The following is an 18,738-nucleotide window of genomic DNA, read 5'->3' as shown; positions in this document are numbered from 1 at the left end:
TCTTCAAAAGAGTGCTGTTTCCTAAGTACATGCAAACTCTTCGAATTATCTGAGGTGAGGGAATAAGGAAAAAAAGTGTTGAGCCTTTGCACAGAGGTTCGCTTCATGTTTGTTCATTCCAACAATAAAGCCTATTATAATAGCAATGTGGGATCTCTTGGCAAAGCGACACAGCCAAAAGGAGGTGGGAAAATGGTCCTTATGGAACAATTGTCTTTTGCCGGAAGGCCCTCAATTAAAATTGTATTTAAGCATACAAAATGTACGATTTTTTTTTTTTTTTAACATTAGTAGAAAATTGCTTTCGCATATAACCCCAGCGCTGCACGTGGGATGGGATACCGCCGTTGGTTTACAAATATCCAGGTGCAATCCTGGGCGGGAACTCATGGGACAAGAAATGGTGTTTGCGTCTCTGTGGGAGCTGGCGCTGAATCACTTAAACCCCGTGGCGCAGTGTTCATTCCCCCTACGTGGGCCATGATTCTCGGTTGCTCCCTGACATAGGAAAGTGTCAGTTCGTGTGTGTCCCTTTCTCCGCTAGATGTCACTGTAAATCAATTGCTTGTGGAGGGGGACCGTGTGTTTCTCGCGTCTTCAGACAGTGCCAGGATTTTAAGCATGGTCAGTCCCCGCACTTGTCTCCTCCCAGAGTGGGAAGTCCATCGCGGGACCGGGGCGGTGGTGGGCACTCGCTGAAGCGAGAGCAGCGCCTCCTCGGGCGAGGCGACCCAGGCGTGACGACCCGAGCAGGAGACCCGCAGCTTGTGGGGTGTAGGGCAGGCTGCGCGCGGCGGAAGGCGGGCCCGCGCCGCACGCCTCTTCGCCCCCGCTAGCAAGACGGTCACGTGCCGCAGAGGCGCTGCCCCCTGCGGGCGGTGGCGGGAGGGCGGGGCGTGGCCAGGCAGGCAACCGCGGAGCTCCGAGGCGCTGCGCCCGCGGTTCCGGGTCGCCCGGGACAGGGCGCGGGCCAGGCGCGTGCGCCGCTCAGGGATGAATGCGAGCCGGGGCGGGGACAGTCGCTCGCCAGCCTTAGCGCGCCCCGCAGGCCAGCGCAGGAGGAGAGCGGAGGGGGCGGAGCCAGGGAGCGCGCAAGCAGTGGAGGGGGAGGGGCGGGGCGGAGTTGCGGCGCGCGCGCCCGCGGGAGTCGGGGAGGGGCGGGAGCAGCCGCGGAGCGCGCGCAGGGCCGGCCGCCGTGAGCGTGGGGCGAGCGTGGGCCGCGGCGCGGCGGTGTGACTCCTTCCCGCGACCCTCCCCCCCCGGCCCCCTGCAAGGGTACTGTGCGGCGGCGGTAGGGGCACCGGAGCCCTCGAGGCCGAGCAGGCAGCGGTGCCCGGGCATGGTGGTCCGGGGCAACGCGGAAGGTGAGCGACCCCCGGGCCGGCGGCGGGGGTGGGGGAGGGGTGGGACCGGACACGCGTCGCCCGGAGGCGCCGCAGACCCGCCCGAACGCGGACAGCCTGAGGCGGGGCCGGGGAGGGCGCGCCAGCCCTGGCACCGCAGGCCGTCCTGTCGCGGCCTGGGCGGCCCGCGGCGTCCCCAAGCGCGGCAGCTGCCGGGTTATGTAACGCGTGACCTCCCCTTCCCCCTCCGCCATGGCGCGGCCGGCCGGCGGCCGCCGACCCTCCCTCCCGCAAACGGCCGCCCCACAGACGCGCCGCGCCAGAGTCTCGCACGGCGGCCCTTTCCTCGGTTCTCCCTGCGTCCCGCCGACGGACGCCACCCCCGGCCCCGCTCACACCGCGCGGCAAACTCCTTCCTGCGTCGGCGCCTGGGCCGGCCATTCATCCCCGCGCCATTCATTCATGCGCGCGTTTGGTCGTCGGCTCTTAAGGCATCGCAGGATGTCTGCTGGGGCCGGACGCTTGTGTTCCCCGCCGCAGGCCATCCCCTCCCCCACCTCCCGTCACCCCTATATCAGACACCCCTCCCCCGCATTGGGGCCCGAAATCGGTGTTGGACTGTGTGAAGACAATTTTTATTCACTTAGTTTTCCTTGTTCCCTGTTTCCTTAATACGCAGGGCACCTTTCCCCAACTGTCCTTAACAAGTGCCCTTTTTCACACTTCCACTCACTATTAAAATGATTAAGTCCCTGTGTGGACCGAAAGGGCTTTTCCTTACATATTTAACTGCTCTTCCTACCTAAACACTCTGTGAGGAAATACCTTAATATACCACTCCTTGTTTAAAACAAAATACTTGCGGATGGTGGAAGTTTACTATTTCTGTTTCTCACGCCTTCTTAGGTCACGTATAGAGTAGAAATGGTATCATTTAGGTGAAAATAATGTAGACTACCACATCCCATAAAAGGACCTGTAACTAACTTCTAAGGACTTTTATGTAACAGTTCTCCATTCCGTGTGTCTGCCTGGTCTCTGTGGCCTCTCCACTTTAGTCTTGGGGAATTAGCCGTTTCTTTTTTAGGGTTGGGCACACCACAGCCTTGGTTCTTGCTGTGGAGCAGTACACCGCAGTCCATCCTGTGGGGGTACGGTCGACCTGCTTTCCAGACTTCCCATCTCTCCTTTCCCACATAGCCTTGTCTTAGCCGGTGCAAGTGCTGCTAGCAAGTGGTTCCCTCCCTGTTTCCTGTGGTGGACTCTGGGAGGTTCACCTAAAGTTCCATTTCCAGGAATTTTTTTCAGGTCTAGGAAGATCGCCATTCAATTCTTAGGCTGTTTATTTGCCACTCAGATTCTACATGTGTTGTGATTATCTTTTTATCCATATTCTCTTTTTCTCTTTCAGTCTGTACCAAACTCGTCTTTTGTCAGAATTTTACTCACATTTTATTGTAAACAATACATATCTTAAGATTTCCCCGCCCCCCCCAAAACGTAGGAATCACTCTTTTAGGGTTAATGTTTATGATACCTCAAGTGGAAAATAATTTTTCAAAATAATATTTGAGTAAGTGGGACGACTCCATCTTCCCCACCCCAACTTCAAAACTCAGTTCTCCATGAGAGAGAGAAACCCTGTCCTCACCAGCAACAAACTAGTCATTAATAATAAATTGGGAAGACTACATATGATACATCTGATAGTCCTTTCTTTGGCAGTTGTTGTGGTGGAAAGATAAGAACTTTAGAGTTAGATGTAGATTTAAATTCTGGCTTATTAGCTCTGTGACTTTGGACAGTTTAAGTTACTCTTATCTGATTTTTTCCCCTCGTATAGAATTTCCTCATGTTATTTCTTACCGTAGGTAGCTGAGGATTAAATGAGTCAATGTAAGGCATCTAGTGAGTACCTGGTATACAGTGCTGCTCAATAAATACATACATACTTGCTTGGTTTGGTATACTTCTTTATTGCAATTCACCATCTAGAATGAGCCAGGAAATGCTGGAAACAAAGCATGAGAGGAGAACTGATCAGAGGAGGGGATAGGTACTTCTTGTCTCTGAATAAATGAACCAACCCTTAGCTAAAGAGTAGTAAATCTCTTTCTGCTTCTCAAGAATGTACAAGTGTATGTGGCATATTATCCATAATAGACTACATTAAACAGTACTTCTAATTGAAGGAAATATGTATTAACCTTTTTTTCTTTTATATATAGCACCAACTGAAGCATTAACTTGGATATTAAAAAGGAATCTTCTAAGTTGTTAGGAATGAAGGATGAAGGGAGGAAGCATATTTTATTTATTATTTATTTCTTTATAAGTAGGTGTTTATTTTGAGAGAGAGACAGTGTGAGTGGAGGAGGGACAGAGAGAGAGAGAGAGAGAGAGAGAGAACCCAAAGCAGACTCCAGGCTCTGAGCTGTCAGTATAGAGTCCAACATGGGGCTCATACCCACCAACCGCAACACGAGATCATGACCTGAGCCGAAGTCGGAACCTTAACCCACTTAGCCACTCAGGTGCCCCTCGTATTTTAAACAGTCCTTTTTGGGAATGATTGGGGTTGTGTGCTCTTCCTTTAGTGTCTCATCTACTTACAAACAGTACTAAATCCACTATGAGTTCATTTCTTCCTTAGACTGTTTTAACAGTGCCCTCCCTGGTATCCCTGTTTTGTTTTTCTTCCTGACTGATCCCCGCATAAGAATCCATGGTCTTTTTAAAGACATAAATCCTATTGTCATCCTTAGGCTCAAAATCCTCTGAGAAAGCTTCCTGTTTACCCTTAGGGCATTACATGACTTGTCAGCTGCCACGACTTGACTCTTCATCACCGTGCCCCAGTTCCCTGGTCCTTTTGTCATTTTTTGAACTAACCAAACTGTTACTACCTTACTAGTGTTAAACTTGGTGTTCTCTTAGTTGGGCCACGCCTTGCTTCTGGTGGTTATCTTGCCTTTACATCTTCTGTTTGCTCGTCAAATGTCATTACCTCAGAAAGGCCTTCCCTGATCCCTAAAATACAAGCCAGCCCCGATCTTTCTTCCACTTTTTGATTCTTTCACTTTGCTTTTTCTTCATAGCATTTATTGTTTGGTGAAAGTCACACTGTTGACTTATTTATCAGTTTGCTCCAATGCCTCTCCCCCACTAGAGGGCAGGGACCTTGTCTTACTGTTCTCACAGCTCTGTTCCCAGTGCTCAGAAATGTGCCTGGCACATAGTAGGTGCTCAAAAGAACTTGTTAAATGAATGAATGGTATACTTAATTTAAACATGGCTCTGGAGTCAGACAGCTTGGGTCAGAATGCTGTCTCCTATCATTTACTGATTCTGTAGTCTTGGGCAAGTTAATATCCTTTGATGCCTCAGTTTGCTCATCTGTGAGATGGAGACTGTATATATCTTATAGGATTATGCTGAGTAATAATTGAGTTAATATATGTCAAGTACTTAGAACAAGCTTATTTTATAGTTTATAGGAACAGTATTTGATGTTAGCTTGGAACATTCACTCAGCATTTTGTTTTTGCATGAGACACGTGCAATCATTTAATTTTATATTTATGACTTTTGCTGGTATTTTTGGCTACCAAAGTTGTATTAATGGAACTCCTTTTTATTTTTTTTTATTTTTTAAGTTTATTTATTTGAGAGAGACAGCATGAGTAAGAGAGGGAAGAGAGAGGGAGAAAGAAGAATCCACAGAGCCTGACATGGGGCTCGAACTTATGAAACTGAGATCATGACCTTAGCTGAAACCAGGAGTTGGACGTGTAACTGACTGAGCCAACCAAAGTGCCCCTGTAAACTTATTTTTAAAATAAATACATCTTGTGAATGTCTAGAATGGATTAAAAAATAAACTGCTGAGGATGGTGACCAGTATTGGTCGTAATGTGTAAGTCAGCTTTTTCATTCTGTGATCTGTGGAAGATGCTAGGAGAGATTATCTCAGCAGCTGCCCACCAGAGTAGCTTTTACATATTTCCTTTTGAAGTTCTGCTGGAGATGGGACTGTGGTGATGAAAGGACTTGCTGGAGGCCCAAGACGGAAGATCCTGGAAGATCAAGTTGAAGGATGAGTCCTGTAGTATTTGGGAAAGAGGGGTGTTTATCATCTTTGGCATTCAATTTCTGTTATTTTTTGTTACGGATCCTCCCCTCCCCCATTGTGTTTGGCTCTTGACAAGAGCTGATAGTGACCCAACTCTACTTCTTATCTTTTTTTCCCCTTTCTGTTCATCTTTTCATAATGAGATTTTGTTTTTCCTTTAATATTTTACAGAAATGGAGAGGAAAGAATTAACAAACAGTAACTTTGTAATAATAGATGATTTGAGCTAATGCAACTTGAGTTCTTAGAAACTAAGATTCTGCCTGTAGTAACTGCACTTGCTTGATACCAGTTATTTTTACTCAGTCCACGTATCTTTATTAAGGTGCTTCTTTGTAGGAACATACTTCTTTCTTACTCTGAACTTTAACAAATAGGATCCTATTAGTGGGCCTTAAACTTAGGAAAAAAATTCAAAATACTGCTTCTCTGTGTAACATTTGTTCCAAAATTTAATAATAATTGCTAACTTATTGAACACTTACTATGTGTCAGGCTCTTTGCTGAGTGCATTGCCTCATTCGGTATTCACAACCACTCTGAGGTAGCACAGTTATAAAGAAACAGATTTAGATAATGTTCCTTGGGCCAGTCACACAGTTATGAAAGGAGCCAGGATTTCAGTCTACTACCTGAGTCCATAACTCAAGGTCATAACTACTTTTCTCTGAGGCACATAAAAATATGGTTTCTGGGGGTGCCTGGGTGGCTCAGTCAGTTGAGTGTCTGACTCTTTAATTCAGCTCAGGTCATGATTCCAGGGTCACGGGATCAAGTGCTGCATCAGGTTTTGTGCTGGGCATAGAGCCTGCTTAAGGTTCCCACCTGTGCTTACTTACTCTCTCTCTCAAACTAAAAACAACACCAAAAAAACCTCATGGTTTCTACTTGGAAACTTGCCATCATATTTTACCATGTTATTTCTGTGTGGTGTTCCTGTAACTGCAAGTAGTTTCATTGTTTGTGGCTAAGTTTTGTTTTTTGTTTTTGATTTAACTATTATACTTAAATGCCTAAATGTTCTGTAAGTGAGAAACGTTTTAATAGGTTGATGATAGGCAAAATTATTTTTTTTCTCATCTTATTACAGAGTCACAAATAAGTCAAAGCATGTCTGTCATGGAAGGTCACCTGTGTAAATAGTTTGAAAAAGTTTTGCTTGATAGATGCGAGGCATCAGATTTAAGAAAACATTGTACCTTTAAATTTGCTTACAGCTAAAATTTCAGGTAGCAAGTAAATAATAAAAATTAAAGATCTGTTTCTGCTGATTATGGAGCACATTTTCACCATCTTTGTGTTTTTTTTTTTTTTAAATTTTCAACGTTTTTTATTTATTTTTGGGACAGAGAGAGACAGAGCATGAACGGGGGAGGGGCAGAGAGAGAGGGAGACACAGAATCGGAAACAGGCTCCAGGCTCTGAGCCATCAGCCCAGAGCCTGACGCGGAGCTCGAACTCAGGGACCGCGAGATCGTGACCTGGCTGAAGTCGGACGCTTAACCGACTGCGCCACCCAGGCGCCCCGACCACCATCTTTGTTTTTAATAAGAGGGTATCATTCAGTCAATTAAAATGCCTTGAAACCTAAAAAAAAAAAAAAAAAAGGTAGGGACACATTGGTAGAATGTTTTTACACCATGGTAAACTTTTAAGTATTTTTGACATACTTGCAAGACTTTAAAATTTGAAGGGCACCTGGGTGACTCAGTCGGTTAAGCGTCTGCCTTCGGCTCAGGTCATGATCTCACAGTTCATGGGTTCAGGCCCTGCATTGGGCTCTGTGCTGACAGCTAGCTCAGCCTGGAGCTTGTCTTCGGATTCTGTGTCTCCCTCTCTCTCTGTCCCTCCCCTGCTTGCACTGTCTCTCTCTCAAAAATAAATTAAAAAACCATAAATTTTAAAAAAAGACTTTAAAATTTGAAGAATATCTAAATTATGAGTTTGTTGACTTCTCAACACTTAAGTAGAACTTAAGTAGATTCAGAATGCCGGTGCTAGAATGAACCTTGCAGCTTATATTTTCCTTATATTCTTCTGGAAGAAAATGAGACCCAAAGAGTCATTCAATTAAGAAATAGTACTAGAGGAGTGCCTGGCTGGTTTAGTCGGTTAAGCTTCGACTCTTGGTGTCTGCTCAGATCATGATCTAATGGTTGTGAAATCGAGCCCCTTGGGATTTTCTCTCCCCTTCTCTCTCTGCCTCTCTGACACTTGTGCACACACGTGCTCTCTCTCTCAAGTAAATAAACTTTTAAAAAATGTTTAAAAAGGAAGAAATAGTACTAGAACTTAGGGGTTTTGTTTTGCTGTTGTTTTTACTATAAGGCCATTTTTTAAATTATTCTGAACTGTTTAGACCAATGTATTTGAGACCAATGTATGCTTAATATCTTCTGTTCAAGAGAATAGAGAATTGAACAATATGTTCTGATAAATTTGTGATTTAATACCTTGAGGTTTTGTTTTTTTATCATTGGCTTTGAAGTAATAGAAAAAATACTTGTAGTCTATAGTGTGATAGAAAGTATGCTTTCTCAGGGCACCTGGGTGGCTTAGTCGGTTAAGCGTCTGACTCTTGGTTTTGGCTCAGGTCATGATCTCACGGTTCAGGAGTTCCAGCCCCACATTGGGCTCTGTGCTGATGGCTTAGAGCCTGGAGCCTGCTTCAGATTCTATCTCCTTCCCTCCCTCCCTCTCTCTCTCTCTCTCTCTCTCTGTCCCCCCCCCTTCCCTGCTTGCACTTTCTCTCAAAAATAATCATTAAAAAAATTTTTTTTAATTAAAAAAAAGAGAAGTATGCTTTCTCATGCCAGTAGGTAGGTGCCTATACATGTAGGATAGCTTGAGTAATACTTTAAAGACCATTCTGGTCTTGTGGCTTTATGCTTGAATGAAAGGTTAGAGGTAGGCAATAAAATTGATTGTGATGTGAATAATTTTTACTTGAATCCAGTGTCTGAGTAACCAAAATGTTGCTTATTGGCTTCAGTCATTCCTGATCATAACCAAGGCTAAAATGAGCTTTTGGAGATTTAGTCAGAAAATAATAGCTTGAATCTTACATTTTCTAAACTCCCATCATTTCTACACTAGAGATTACTAAAAACGGACTTAATACATTTTTATCATTTAGGCATTAGTCTTAATTATGTGTTTGAAATTATGATTCTCTTTTAAATGCTTTTCATCAGAGTTCTGAATTTTTTCTTATAATAAGTTCTATTTAAGTATTTAAAAAAATTAAATTGGACAATCCTGAATTTAAAAAAAATTTTTTTAATGGTTTCTTCTCCTTAAGTAGGCCTTACAAACAGCATGAAGCCCAATGTGGGGCTTGAACTCCCAACCCTGAGAGCAAGACCCAACCTGAGATCAAGAGTCAGGATACTCAACTGACTGAACCAGTCAGGCTCCCCTAACAGTTTGTTCTTTAGTATGTTTAAGAGCATAACCAAAAATGTCCTTTATTTTTTGTAATGCTTTATGCCTTAAAAAGTGCTTTCACTTGGCTTTTTCTCATTCAGTTCCTAAAAGAGAGAAGTGAGATGGTATGTCCTGTTGTATAGCTGTGTGATTCTGGCACTAACCACCAGGGTTAGGGTAGACATCACAGGTTAAGGGCATTGTCCATTGGATTTTCCTCACTTCAAATACCATTTGCAAGCTCCAGGGCTTCCAGGCCACTTGTATTTGTGACCAACTGGCTACAAATTTGGGAGTTCCTACTACCCCTTCAAATTTGATAATTTGCTGGAATGACTCAGAACTTAGGAAAGTGCTGTACTTAAAATTACAGTTTTATTATTAAGGATACAAATCAAGGCAAGACAAATGAAGACACAACCTAGAGAGAGGTCTACAAGTGTCCCAGATATGAAGCTTCCATTTCTTCAGGACATGTTATCCTCTTGCCACATTGACATGTGATTACCAACCAGGGAGACTCAACCAAGCCTCCATGTCCAGAGTTTTTATTGGAGTTTTATTACATAGGCATGATTGATTGAATTGGCCATACGGTGAATCAGTCTCCAGCCCCCTCCTCTTCCAGGATGTTAGGCTGATATCATATGCCTCAAAACCCCAATCCTTTAATCACTTGACTGGCCTTTCAAGTATGGCCAACCCTATTCCTGAAACTAGAGGCCCACTGGGAGTGTTCATAATAAAAGATGTCCTAGGGGCCCAACAAGGAAAACAAAGACACTTCTGTCAGTTGCGAAATTCCAAGGATTTAGAGTCTCCGTCCTATGAATCAGGGACAAAGGCAGCCAGAATTTGTATTATACAATAATAGCTGAAGAAGTGAGAACAGACATTTGTCTAATTTGTGACCATTGAAACTAGAACATATCTCTGTAGTAGTAGCCAGTAGCCCAGTGATCTCCATTACTAAAAAATTGTAACAGGTTACATTTGAATATATTCACATATGTAGAAAGATTGCTTTCTTTTAAAAAAATTTTTTTTAATGTTTGTTTATTTTTGAGAGAGAGAGCGCGCCAGAGTGTGAGCCAGGGAGGGGCAGAGAGACAGGGAGACCCCAGAATCCGAAGCAGGATGTAGGCTCCAGGGTTCAAACTCACCAACCACGAGATCACGACCACGAGATCACGACGTGAGTTGGATGCTTAACTGACTGAACCACCCAGGATCCCTGAAAGATTGCTCTCTATTGAAAATTAAAACATTCTTTTATCAATATAATTGTATTTAAAACCTGGCTCAATGTTCTTTTGAGTCTCATACTAACCTAAATTGTAGGTAAGTTTGTAAACTACATGCTTTTTGGTATTTATAAGCTCAGCAATTTTGGCTGTGAAAATAATTATTTTTGGTATTTTTGAATTTGTAATTTTAGACTTAGGTTGTTATTAGTGTTAAGTCAGAGAAAATCTAAACCTATGAGGTGAGATTTTTGTTAGGTGGAGGTGTTGCTAACGTATCCATTGGTTGTTAGTGTCATAAAGTGTTTTAGTAACTTAATTGCCATTTTGAATTTTAGCTCTTGAGTAGAAGTTACTAGCTGTTCAGGTACAGTGTTGAAGATTGATAATATTCTTTTGCATATTGTTTATGCCCAGTAGAAAATCTTATTTCTGATTGTCATTTAAAGATTATATTACAGGGGCGCCTGGGTGGCGCAGTCGGTTAAGCGTCCGACTTCAGCCAGGTCACGATCTCGCGGTCCGTGAGTTCGAGCCCCGCGTCAGGCTCTGGGCTGATGGCTCAGAGCCTGGAGCCTGTTTCCGATTCTGTGTCTCCCTCTCTCTCTGCCCCTCCCCCGTTCATGCTATGTCTCTCTCTGTCCCAAAAATAAATAAACATTGAAAAAAAAATTAAAAAAAAAAATAAAGATTATATTACATACTTGGACACCTGGGTGGCTCAGTAGCTTAAGTGTCCAACTCAGTTTAGGCTCAGGTCATGATCTCATGGTTTGTGAGATCAAGCCCCACGTCAGGCTCTGGGCAGACAGTGTAAAGCCTGCTTGGGATTCTCCCTCTCCCTGTCTCTCTCTCTCTTTCTCTCTCTCTCTCTCTCTCTCTCTCTCTCTCTCTCTGCCCCTCCCCTGTGCGTGTACATTCTCTCAAAACAAATAAACTTAAGGGGAAAAAAGGTTATATTACATTCTCTTGGAACTTACTGAATGTTCAGAAATAGTCTATTAAAGTAGGGAGTGTTATAAATTGTTTAATTGAATAAGAATTCTAGTGTTTTCTGAGGAATGCAGCATCTACTATTTGAAATGTCGTATTATCTTAAAAATTAGTGGGTTTTGTTGTTGTTTTTTATATATGATTGGGAATTCTTGGCATGAAGCAAAGGAAAAGAGGCCAGAAAGTACAGAAGGGGTGATTTCTTAAACATTCTACTCCCTTTATTTTATTTTCACTCACAGTTACATTTAATAGAAGGATTTGTGGGAAAAGAGATTTGTAACAGATGAAACTAGCAGATCTGGAAAAGAGTGAGTTTGACCACAATTTTGAATTACACTTATTCAGAGGAATTTGTTTTTAGTTGTATGTCATTATTGTATGCTGGCATATCTTCTGAGTTTGGACATCTAATACATTTAGGGATAGAAGACACAAGATGAGGACTTTTGCAAAGCCAGGTTTATAGATCTTGGTGTAGATTAGGCTCAGGAGGGAGAACCTCTCCCTGTCTGTGTGCAGTCATCCCTATCCTCCAGCATTTACATACACAAATTTGCTCTTTCTTTCCTAACTTTTACAAAGTAAGGTTCAAACTTGTTAGTATGATATTTAAAGCCTTCTGTTATATTTCTTCAACTACCTTATAAGTTATCACTACCTCTACCCATATATCAATCCAGAATGTTGCCGTAAACATCTTTTTTCTTTTGTGTTTTTGCTCATGAATTTCCTTCTTCCTGAAATACCCTCTCACCCTCTTCTGCCCATTAAAATCCTACTCACTGTTCTCAGTGCATATCTACCTCTTCAGTGAAGCCTTCTTGGATGTATTCTCCATCATGAGATTTATTGCTGTTTTCTCTGTGCATTTATTCCTTCTTGACATTCCCTCTAATGTGCGCTCCTGTATTGTAGTTTTACACAAGTCTTTTTTCTCTAATAGATAATGTTGGATTGCGGTTTATACTTTATTTATTTACCTTGAAAACTGTAAGCTATAGTAAATGTTCAATGAATGTAGAGTAAACTGTTAGATTAGACCTGGAATTTGGGGAGAGGAGGAGTGCAAGGAACAGGACAGGAGAGATCTTGTTACCTGTAATCTAAAAACCTTGATCTGGTGAGTTTACTGATTTAGTCCTCGGACTGTGATACTCTTTCTATTTAGTGTACATTATACCAACTTTCTACTTGGTATACTGTCTCATTTGAACTTGTCCTCTAGTTGTCTCTCTTTGCAGTTACCGCTCTAGATACACTGCAGGCAGAATCAGTGTTTCTCCTCTTGTGTGCCTCAGACCAGCCACATCAGCATTACCTGGGAACTTTTTAGAAATGGAGATTCCTGGCCCCACTTCAGACCTACTGAATGAGAAACTTTGGAGTGGGGGCCCAGCAGTTTGTGTTAACTGGGCCTTCAAAATATTCTGCTCCATGCTGAAGTATGAGAAATACTGAAGATGTAGTCCCTATTTCTTTGATATTATCTCCTCCATATCTGGAGAGGTTATGTTCTGTCCCTGTTACTGAGCTTCTACTCTGGCCTTTGATTTACTGCAACCTTGAACTTTTCTGTGGATAATTAATTGGCTTCCCTGTGAGAATATACCACTTCTCCTTAGAGAAGAAGGAAGATCACTGGCTTTTTATTCCTTCTTCTAGACTTTTTTAAAATTCTGTCATCTCCAGCAGTGCTGGTAGGTCAGTCGGTTGAGTGTCCGACTTCAGCTCAGGTTATGACCTTGTGGTCAGTGAGTTTGGGCCCTGTGTCAGGCTCTGTGCTGACAGCCCGGAGCCTGGAGCCTGCTTCGGATTCTGTGTCTCCGTCTCTGCTCCTCCCCTGCTCGTGCTCTATCTTTCTCTGTCTCAGAAGTGAATAAATGTTAAAAAAAAAAAAAAAATTTTTTTTAAGTCATGTTATCTCCAGAACTTCCTTTTGTTTTACTTTGTAGCTTGAGGCTGACTTTTGGACATGCTGACCTTGAAGTGCATGTGAGACATCCTAGTGGAGTTGTTTAATAAGCAATTGGGCCACATGATTTGGAGTTCAGAAAGTCAGAAAAATTGAGGGAAGGTGTTTACAAACCAGTTAATTTTGCTGCACTCTGGAAAGTCAGAGAAGGCAGTTCTTTGTGCTTTATTAAAATATCAGTCTTCATTTCTTTCCTTTCTGTGGAAATCTGTAATTACAGGGAGGAAAATTATTAGTAATTCTTCTAGAACACCTCCTTCAACTTGTGTTCAGATGACTGATTTTGTTAAATCATTCATCTTTTTGTATTTTTGTTATAACAAAGAGGATAAGAGAAAATTCTTTGTTATATTGAATTCTGTGGGATAGAAACTTTCCTTTTAATAAGATCAGTCTCAGAGTGGGATGTTACAAATATTTGTTATGCATTTTCAGTTTTAATATATCCAAATATTTTTCTTATATATCTTGTTTTTCTCTTTTTATCTCTGTCGTCTATTAAAGTATTGACTCTCAATCATAGTATGAAAATGTTAAAATGTATTTACATTAGGGTACAGGCTTAGCTGCTGTAACAGAAACTTACAAACACAATGATACAAACACAACACTAATGAAGTTTTTCTCTTTCCTGTAATAGTAGGTGGGCAGTCTGTAGTGGGTGAGGGACTGCCTTTTTTTTTTTTTTTTTAAAGGTTATTCATGGTCCCAGGTTCCTTCTGTTAGCTTAGCAATCCCCTTAAGTATTGTTCTCATTTCACATTGAAGCCAGATTACTTCATAGGGGCACACCAGAAAAAGAGTAAATACTTTCCTTTGAGAAGATGGCACATATTTTTTTATATATATTATTCTGCTTGTATCTCACTGGCCAGAACTTAGTCACATGGCCACTCCTGATTTTAAAGGAGCCTAGGAAATGTAGTCTCAATTGGTAACTCTGCTTCCCACTTAGGGGAATGGGAGAAGTGTTCTGTTACTAAAAGAAAGGATGAAAGAATGACTACTGAACATCATTCTGACACTCCAAACTTTAGGAGTTTCAAGACCACTCACTCTCCTTTCTGTTACCAACCACAATTTTGCGGAGCCCCAAGATCACCCTCAGGTTCAATAATTCACTAGAACTCTTGAAAGCTGTTGTACTCATGGTTATGATTTACTCAGTAAAAGATGTAGATCAAAACTAGCTGAGGGAGAAGGCACTTGGGGCACACAGGTGGAACTTCCAGTTGCCCTCTCTCACTGAAGCCTTAGGACAGCACTAACTTCTGGCAACAGTGAGTGGCAGTACACACAAAATACTGCCAACCAAGGAAGTTTACCCAAGCCTTAATGTCCAGAGTTTTTATTGGAGTTTGGTCATACAGATATGTTTGGCTACCCATGTGGCTGATCTTTAGTCTCCTGTCTCTGAAAGTTAATAATGCATGACCCAAAGTATCCATCATAAATCACTTTGTTAGACTATTTGAAGTGGCTCGTGGTTGGCTACTAAACAAAGACATTGATCATACAGGACATTCCAGTGGCTTAGAGATTACCTCCCAGGAACCAAGGTTAAAGGCTAGACCTCTTTTTGAGTAAGGTTAATTCTTTACTAGATAGCCACTTCTGCGGATAGGCACATCTTGTTTCTGGATATATAGACAGTTGCATAATATAAATGCTTTCATTTTGAAAGCTTTTTTTCTTAAATGAATAGACGTTTAAAATCATGTACCTTTTAAAAACTACAAGAGACTACGTTAGGTTCAACTATCCACAAATGAACTAGCATCTGACTGCTTGTGACCTAGATCAGAGAACCAGTTAACAAAGTTGATACTATATCTGAATCTCTACTTATGAATATGGGCTACTTACATTTGCAGTCTAGATGGAATCTGTTTGTTGTAGGACCTATTTTCCTCCTTTGTCCTTTACATATGTACCATACATGTCTGGGAGCTACTGTATCTGACCCAGACAGGTACTGGATTCGAAGCATCTATTTTGTTGAATTGTATTTGTCTGGTTCAGTTCATTATGAGTGGTTTTTTTTTCCAGTATGAGTGTTCTCTTCAGAAGCTTATTGTATTGGTAGTATTGTTCATTTTCCCCTTGAAGGTTGGATGACAGTTTTGTACAAGTGTGATTTCCATCACAAACCAGCAATGCAGCCTTTAGTCTTTCTACACTAGGAGGCAACTGTGCACAGAATAATTAGTATTTGGCCTACCTACTCCAGATTGTTGTGAAGATAAATAGTAAATGTAAAGGTCCCTTTGGAAAAAATATAAATACTATGGAATTGTAAAATATTACTAGTGGTATGTTTAAATTTAAAGAATTTAAAGTTAAATGTTAAAAATTTTAATAAAGGAAGGAAATAGAAGATACCAGTTGAGTGAATTTTTAAAAAGATGAGAATATAATTTTCTCTTCCCTTTATTTTCTCAGTTTTCTGCAGTAAACATGTAGTTCTTTTATCATGAGAGCACAGAAAACTTTTTGAAAAGGGACACCTAGCAAGACCAAATACTGGCAATGTAACAAAGCAGTGTATAAACACAAATCATGACTTGGATGAGTAATAGCAAATTTCTCAAGAAAAGGTGGAAAGATCAGACTCACTTCTGGAAAAAGTTTATGTACCCAAGTCTATAATTTGTTGTTTAGATAGTGCCTTTGTATGTTGTAGCCACTTTTATTTGATGGATTAAAGTTCTTTGATTTCTGTATTTTTTTGGTGTTTATCAAATGGTATCTCCTGGGGCACCTGGTTGGCTCATTCATTTAAGTGTCTAACTTTTGATTTTAGCTCAGGTCATGATACTATGGTTCATGAGATTGAGCCCCACATTGGGCTCTGTGCTGACAGCTTGGGGCCTGCTTGGGATCTCTCTCCCCCTTTCTCCCTGCCCCTCCCCCACTCATGCTTGTGTATGCTTTCAAAAATAAACATTTTTATTTTTAGAAATTTTTTTAATGTTTATTCTTGAGGGAGAGAGGGAGTGTGAGTGGGGGAGGGGCAGAGAGAGAGGAAGACACAGAATCTGAAGCAGGCTCCAGGCTCTGAGCTGTCAGCGCAGAGCCCAATGCAGGGCCTGAACCCACGAGCTGTGAGATCATGACCTGAGCTGAAGTCAGACATTTAACCAACTGAGCCGCCCAGGCGCCCCAACAAACATTTTTTAAAAAGAAAAAAATACTTTAAAAAACGTATCTCTTATAGAACAGGAATTGTTTTATTGTAGCAGAAAACAATTGGTAATAGGAAAATGTCTGTATAATGAAGGTGAGGGAGCCAGGTTAAAAAGTTTTTTAAAAGGGTCCTGTTAGGTTAGGAATAATACCTGGTTGAACTATCTTGACATTTTATTTTTATATATTTTCAAAGAGGTAATTTATACACACAGTGTTCTTAGGACATTAAACTGTCAGTTTGGTTTTGAATCCCTACAAGTGAGTATATGGTAAAGACTAGAGCCATTAGTTGTGCTTCTTGGAAATTATCACAAGGGTACAATGTCTGTCACCCAGGTGTCTGATTTTTGTTTTTAATAGCTTGATGAGTTTTTTCGAAGTCAAAAACATGGCTAGTGTGTTGGACAGGTCGAGAAGATTCTACTTCCTTGGTTTATGAAATTCAAGAATCTCTTTTGCCCTTGTAACTTGAGCAGGCTGAGAGCTGTAGACAGTGATGGTCTCTGGTTGAGTCAAACCAAAACCTCAAAACAGCTGTATTTTTCTGTTTAAGTATTATGTAAATAGCTGTTTATCTGGTATTAAAGCTTTTACCATTTAAAGACAAATAAGAGCACACTGAAGCAAGGCATTGTCAAGTCGTGTTAGTGACTGCGTGCTAGCACTTCATTTACTTAGTTACTCATTGTCCTTAGTTAAGGACAGTACTTGGTCCTAGTAAATTAGTTCTACAAATGCCTTCCCAGTGCCCTCTCTGAGGAAAAAGTTCCAGATACTGCTATATAGATTTCTTGGAGAAGTAGCCTCTCTCCCAGTGTTGTACTGCCCTCTTCCCTGTTAGCTTGCCGGTCTCTGTAATCCCAGCTGCCTATGGAATGTTTCCAATGTCAGAAGTCCTTTTTTTTTTCTTTGCTTATTCTTAGAAATTTCATTTAAAAATTTTTGATTGTGGGAAAATCATGTGTAAAATTTACCATTTTAACCATTTTTATGTGGACAGTTCAGTAGCACTAAGCACGTTCATGTTGTGTAATCATCACCACTATCCAGAATGCTTTTTGGTTTATAGCTGAAACTCTGTACCATTAAACTGTAGCTCTCTATTCCCATTCCCCCTAAGCCCCTGGAAACTCCCGTTTTACTTTCATTCTTTATGATTTTGACTATAGATACCTCATAAAAATGGAATCATACAGTGTTTCTCTTTTTATTACTGGCTTATGTCACTTAGCATAGTGTCCTCAAGGTTCATCCATGTTGCAGTGTTTGTAAGAATTCTCTTCCTTTTTAAGTCTGAATTATATTCCACTATGTGTATATACAACGTTTTGTTTATTCGTTCATCTATCAGTGGACATTTGGGTTGCTTTCACCTTTTGGCTGTGGTGAATAATGCTGCTATGAACATGGGTGTATAAATAACTCTTTGGGGCTGTGCTTTCAATTCTTTTGGGTATATACCCAGAAATGGAAATGCTGGATCCTAGAGTAATCCTATTTTTAATTTTTTGAGGAACCCACCATATTGTTTTCCATAATAGCTACACCATTGTATATTCTCACCAACAGACCAGCAGTGTACGAGTGTTTCAATTTCTCCACATCCTCACCAACACTTACTTTCTGGTTTTAAAAAAAAATTTTTTTTTAATGTTTGTTTATTTTTGAGAGAGAGAGACAGACAGAGTGTGGGCAGGGGAGGGGCAGAGAGAGAGGGAGACACACAAACCGAAGCAGGCTCCTGGCTCTGTGCTTATAGCACAGAGCTCAAACCCACGAAATGTGAGATCATGACCTGAGCCAAAGCCTGGCGCTTAACCGACTGAGCCACCCAGGTGCCCCTTCTGTTTTTTTTTTTTTTTTTTTTTAACGTTTGTTTATTTTTGACAGAGAGAGAGAGAGAGACAGAGCATGAGCGGGGGAGGGGCAGAGAGAGAGGGAGGCACAGAATCCGAAACAGGCTCCAGGCTCTGAGCTGTCAGCACAGAGCCTGACGCGGGGCTCGAACTCACAGACCGCGAGATCATGACCTGAGCCGAAGTCAGACACTCAACCGACTGAGCCACCCAGGCGCCCCAGCTTCTGTTTTTTAATAGTAGCCTTCCTAATAGATATGAGATAGTATCACATTGTGGTTTCGATTTGCATTTCCTTAATGAATAGTGATGCTGAGCATTTTTTCACATGCTTCTTGGCCATTGTATTTTTTTTTTTTTTCAGAAATGTGTGTTTAAATCCTTTGCCCCTTTTATTTTTTTCTTAATGTTTATTTTGAGAGTGTGCATGTGTGTGAGTGAATGGGGGAGGGACAGAGAGAGAGAGATGGAAAGAGAGAATCCCAAGCAGGCTCCGCACACAGTGCAGAGCCCAACACAGGGCTCGATCTCATGGCCACAAGATCATGACCTGAGTCGATATCAAGAGTTGGGCACTTAA

The 18,738-nt window shown here is 41.7% G+C and overlaps 1 protein-coding gene across 5 annotated transcripts in view; it reads left to right on the top strand.

The window, feature by feature from the left end:
* Positions 1–1,222: 1,222 nt before the first annotated feature.
* Positions 1,223–18,738, top strand: part of REV1 (REV1 DNA directed polymerase) — a 92,356-nt gene continuing 74,840 nt past the window's right edge. For 3 of the 5 annotated variants that reach the window (XM_086701321.1, XM_086701320.1, XM_086701319.1), the window contains exon 1: positions 1,225–1,364. The gene's annotated coding sequence lies outside the window, so the exon portion shown is untranslated. Of the gene's footprint in view, positions 1,365–18,738 lie in introns of all 5 variants that reach the window. The other 2 variants (XM_086701318.1, XM_086701317.1) reach the window with 1 other exon arrangement.

The sequence above is a fragment of the Puma concolor genome, chromosome A3, assembly GCF_028749965.1.
Source record: "Puma concolor isolate L17-30 chromosome A3, mPumCon1.1.hap2, whole genome shotgun sequence".
Classification (NCBI taxonomy): Eukaryota; Metazoa; Chordata; class Mammalia; order Carnivora; family Felidae; genus Puma; species Puma concolor.
This window is presented reverse-complemented; position numbering and strand designations above follow the sequence as displayed.